The sequence below is a fragment of the Coenobita brevimanus genome, chromosome 22 (assembly GCF_032717465.1).
Source record: "Coenobita brevimanus isolate Jiangsu-jjx chromosome 22, ASM3271746v2, whole genome shotgun sequence".
NCBI classification, from domain to species: domain Eukaryota; kingdom Metazoa; phylum Arthropoda; class Malacostraca; order Decapoda; family Coenobitidae; genus Coenobita; species Coenobita brevimanus.
In genome coordinates this window covers 5,283,759-5,289,793 of record NC_136975.1, presented here as the reverse complement: position 1 = coordinate 5,289,793, position 6,035 = coordinate 5,283,759, and positions in this window count along the sequence as shown.

Genomic DNA, 6,035 nt, shown 5'->3' with positions numbered 1-6,035 from the left:
CTTCAAGGGTGTGTTTGCGTCTGAGGATATTTTCTTTATATTGTGTAACAGGCACAGCAAGTCATGGTGTACAGTAGAGTCTATCCTGAAAGTACGATGGGGTATTTGACATCATGTTTATTTTTTTCCTTTATTTTCTTGATCCTACTTGACCCCATTCTTAGTTGGGAAATGAGGTCTGGATGGTAATGATGGTGATGATGTTGCTGCTGCTGCTGATGATGATGATTACTACTACCACCACCACTACTACTACTACTACTACTACTACTGCTACTAACTACTACGTTCGTCAAATAATTTAAGGGAGATATAGGTGTGTTTTTAGGGAATCTCAACTCCAGGAAGAATAAAACCATGAAAATCTTTATGAACAGCATCTATAATCTCTCTGCCAGACGTTTCGACATATATTTTACATAATCTTCTGCGGTTAAAACTTAAGAGAAAAATATCATCGCAAGTGAAAATTTGTTACATAACTGTGAAAACCAAACAGTACTTAAAAATACACAAATAAAAGAGAAGGCTCCATACGCACCCTATATTAAGTAGGCTATAAAGGGACCTCTAAGTCAGTGTTCTTAAGAGTAGGTGTGTGAGTCCTGGTGTAAATGGACTCTATTTTTCTTAGCTTTTCCCTACAACGTGTGTCTGTTATTTGGGTATGGGTTTGTCTTGAATATTACACACCTCAACGTGGTCTCGTTGTGCTGAGTGAGGAGGTCAACACAGCCTACGTCCAGTTCTCCTCTATGACCCAGGTGCTCGTCTGCCCCGTTTTTAGAGGCACGTAAAGTGAGGGGTATAAAGGCAGCACTTTGCGTGGCTATCAGACCAGGGCAGACAAGCACCTGTGTCACTCCAGCAGAACTGGTCGTATCCTGTGTTGTCCTCCTCACTCAGCGGTACCAGACCACGCTGAGGAATGGAATACTAATTTACAACAAACCCATACACAAATAACACACACATGTTGTGGAGAAAAGCTGAGAAAAACAGCTGAGAAAAACAGAGCCCATTTATACCAGGACTCTCAAGCCAACTCTTAACAACACTGCTTAGTATAGGGAGTGTATCGAGCCCTTCTCTTTATTTATGTATTTTTAATGTACTGTTTGTTTTCTACCGTTAAGTAACAAATTTATACCTATGTAAATATTCTTTTCTCTTCGATTTTAATAACTGAAGATGAGGTAAAATGTGTCGAAACGTGTGGCAGAAAGAAATTAAAGATCCTGTTCATAACGACTTTGGTGATTTAATTCTTCTTAGATTTAAGGGAGATTTAAGAAAGGCTCCCTCGTAAGGAAAAAGGAAAAACTACTGCCCAGTTCAAGACTATTTTTTTTACCGATAACTTCAACAAAGGAATATCGAGGAGATGGTGGCTCTTCCTTTATTGGTTGACTTTAACGCACAGATAGCGGTTCAACTGAAACGGGTGATTAACAAAATGTGATGTGTATTATATATCAGTGAATATCTATCTATTTATCTATCTATAGCCCGACGCCCTCATCCCGCAAAGGGTGGCCGCAGACAATCTATAAAAGTTATGGAACGAAAACCAAAATAAAGTTTTAAAAAGGACCTATACCTATACTCTGACCAAACCACAAAATTAAGATATGCTCTAAGGATGGCAACTACACCATCAGGACCTCAAACACATCTCCCTCTTGTAAGTAGGGTCCCCGGGAGGACGCCTTACATATTCCCTTGAGACTGCTGGTGAGTGGTTAGAGAAGCAATTTAGTATCTGAAAGGACGCGAGTTCGACTGAGGTACGGACTCTGCTGATCTTCCACAAGACCCATCGACATGTCATAAAAACACCCCCGCTGATAATCACCACGTCAGTCATAATGAGACAGCCCCCGCATGCCTTCACTATAGACGGTCGGCATTAGTTCCCAAAAGCAGTGACGTATGAAGATTTGTGTGGCTTACGAGGACTATTGCTGATGAATTAATCTTGATAAATGTTTTACAAATCAAATTATTTTTATCCAAGTTAATTTGTATGTCGTGTGCAGATAAGGTGTGTAATTTACTGTCCACACACACACACACACACACACACACACACACACACACACACACACACAGTTCTCTCTCTCCCATTACGCTCCCCGTCAGTCAACAATACATCCCTTCCCCTGCCACACTATTCTTCCCTTACCCTCCTACACCCACTCTACCTCTCCTTCCCTCCCCATTTTTTCTCCCTTTCCTCCCTCCGTCCATATTTATATAACCTCTCCCACCTTTCTTCTCTCTCTCCTCCTCTTACTCCCAAAACTATCTTCTCCCCGTCCCATCCTCTTTGTTTGATATCTTTCTCTCCCCTTCTCTCCGTCACTTCTCTCTCTTCCTCCTCCATTCGTTTTCCTCCACCATTTCTTTTTCTCTCTCCTTCCCTCCCTCCCTCCCTCCCCCCCCATTCTTTTTCCTCCACCATTTCTTTTCTTTCCTCCTTCCCTCCCTCCCTCCCTACTACCTTCACTATCTCCTTTCCTCCCTTCATCCCTTTCTATCCGTTTCTACGTCCTACATCATCTCTTTTCCTTCGTCCCCCTTTTGACTACAGCAACAGTCACTTCCCTCCCTCCCTCCTTCTACCACTTCAAACACCCCCTCCCCTCCCCTTCCCTCCCCTCCCCATTTCATCTCCTCCGAACATTTCATTTCTTCCTTCCTCATTTCAGCCTCCCTCCCTCCTTTCTCCTTTCTCCCCCCTTCGCCATCCCTTTCCTTCCCCTCAATCACTACCGCCAACAACAACAATAACCCTTTTGTTAACCCTCCTCTCTCTCTCTCTCTCTCTCTCTCTCTCTCGTCAGCCCCCCATCAGACAGGCACCATTAATATAGATTGTGACAGACATGATCATCTTCCTCCCATAATTACTGCACTTCATTTTCGCCAAGCGGCTGCAAAAGACATGCAATGAAGTACGGTTGATCGGGGCATGATTACTGCAACTGATGGATTGAATGCTGCAGGGTAATGAACGAGTGAAGCTTAGGGATGATGGAAAGTAATGAGGTAGTTGGTTTGTTCTGTGCGAGAGAGAGAGAGAGAGAGAGAGAGAGAGAGAGACGTGACCTCCTGTGGGATACCATAGGTCTACAGGCTGAAAAATTATCCACATTTGTTTGTGTTCATTTACTTATCTTTTCAGCCATATTTTTTTGTGCCATGTATAAAATATATTCTATATATTACTGTATATAACTGGAGGCTCTAAACACAACTTCACATGACAGATTTAGTATTACAGTACGATAGTGTAAGCAGCATTGGTGTTGTGGCACGGGGCTGGCGGCCGCAAGTTAAAACGAATGACACTCCTCGTCTGAGTGACTTAGGGACAAACCTGATAGTAGGTCAGGCCCTGGGAAGTTCCGGCAAATATGATGCCAGTTACGAAGAAGTGTTCTGGAAATTTTTTTGGACCGTAGCGGTGTCATAAATTACCAAAACTCGAAAATGTAGGCCACGTTGAGGTGAATGAACTACTGTGACTGAAAGAGTACCAAATATGTAAGTCAGAAAACATAACACGACGGTCGCTCCCCTGGTGCTGGCAAGTCTCACTAATTCCAGCACGAAGGTGATTTGAATGAGGAAAGTTTAAAAATTAGGATCGCGTGCATAATCACCATAAGAGGTAACCAGCGAATGAAAGGACGCGAGAGCAGTGAAATGAGGGGATGAATGCAAATTAGGGTCTTCTAATCAACACACTTGGGTACTTTTGCCACTTTAGTCTCTGAAAGGGAGGAGAAATGACTGAATAATTGCGTAATAGTTCAGTCGATGGCGTGAGGAAAAGAGGAAGGGCTGTAAGCACGGTATGCAGATTAGGGTTGGTGGGAAGTTAGGTGCGGTTAGATTGGGTTGGGTTGGGTTGGGTTAGTTTAGGTTAGATTTCGTTAGACTGAGTTAGCGTTTGTCTGCTTACTTTAGGCTTGGTTAGGTTAGGCTGAGTTAAGTTAGGTCACGGTAAGTTAGATTAAATAAGGTCAGATGGCTAGGTTAGGTCTGGTGAGGTTAAATTAGGATGTAGGTTAATTAATTGTGCAAGATCTTGAATAATCTTGAAAAAATATGGAATGACTTGGTCAAAATAGGTTAGGTTACGTTTAATATAAGTTAGTATTACGTGAAATATGTAGAAGAAATATTTGAAACTATTAGATGGATTATGAAATTGTTGATATTTTTGCTGGAGAACAAAACATAAATACTTTTTCTTTTTTTCGCCTCCACATCAAGCGCTAGACAGTTAAAAAAGAATTTACGTGCTTTTAATGCCTGCCTGCTCTCCCTACTGGTTTATGGAATGTGTGTGTGTGTGTGTGTGTGTGTGTGTGTGTGTGTGTGTGTGTGTGTGTGTGTGTGTGTGTGTGTGTGTGTGTGTGTGTGTGTGTGTGTGTGTGTGTGAGAGAGAGAGAGAGAGAGAGAGAGAGAGCACTTCCTTTATGTAATAATTATTTTGACATTTATTATACCCGTGGCTTCTGATGCATGTTTTTCCACTTTTCACGTGCTCATTATTGCTGTCGTGTTGCAAGGTGGATGGAAGGTTTGAGGCTAATTATAAGGTTGCTCTTTTAAAAATGTGGATTAAAAAAAAAAAAAAAAAAGGAAGGTTCGTGTGACTCATCCTCATATTAATAACATCGCCTGGTTTTCGTTCACATCTTTTTCTAGAGTTAAGGCCACCATGAGAGGGTTAATGGAAACAGTATAAATATTCTCAGTCTCGTATATGATGCCACGACTGGAAAAATAAAGTTTGGTGTTTTCCCAAATAAAATTCCTTCATTACCGAAGATCTCCTCTGAGTTAAAATATATATATATGTACAAACTGACACAGACAGAGAAATAGGGATGTATAGATGAACTAATAAATATAGATATAGATATGGCTCGTTTCAAAGTTACTGTACACACTTTTTACACACTTTTACAAGAGGCCAGACCTGTAAATGTAAATACTAAGCGAGCAGTGAACATGACATTATAGCTTCTATGCAGTGCAATACTCTTTTCATATTAATATGGTCTAAAATTACCATCTCCGTACTGAATGCTGAGGTGTAACATTGGATAAACACAAGAATATGTTGCTTGTTATGAAGACGTTATACGGAAAGGCTGTAGCTCCGTATCATTGTCTTTTTCTGCTGCGTGGCATAAGCTCTAAAGGGACGTAATTTGGGCCAGGTTATGGTGAGGGGACTGTAGCAACCAAGAGGTACAGTAAATCATCATTCTTTATCTTAATCATTGAGTACTTTATATTAATCGTATACAAACCAGTGTTAGATCTGTAATTCAATTTATATGAAGGAATAAATTTGTTCGTGCATATAAATACACATAATGGCATAATGCACGTCAAGGATTCTTAATGACCATTCTACTGTTTCTACGAATGAATGAAAAATAGTATGCATTGAATACTTTGGAAGAAGTAGACCATCTGAGGGTAGTAATATCAACGAAGGCGAAACAGCAAGCTGAATTGTAAAAAAAAAAAAAAAAAAAAAAAAAAAAAAAAACTGATCGTAGAACATAGGAAAAAAAATTAATGTGTCGAACAGCAAGAAATTATACATAAATACATAAAAAATAAGTAGTAATAATAAGAAGAAGAACTACAACAACAACATCATCAACATCAACAACAACAATAGCAGCAGCAACAGTAGCAGCAACAACAACATCTAAAAAATAATAATAATAATAATAATGACATTCTAAAGGACGTCCGCGTGTGGGAGGCTATATGAAGTGAAATGGTTATTTTTCACCTTAATGAAATTTCTCTCTCTCTCTCTCTCTCTCTCTCTCTCTCTCTCTCTCTCTCTCTCTCATCTTTTCCAGTTTCATTATTCTCTTCTTCATCCGTTCACTTTCTCCCAGTTTCTTTTCTTTCTCTTACCTCTTCCCTTTACTGTATTTCTTCCATCTCTCCTCTCCTCCATCCCCCTCCCCCTCTCCTTCCTTGCTTCCTAC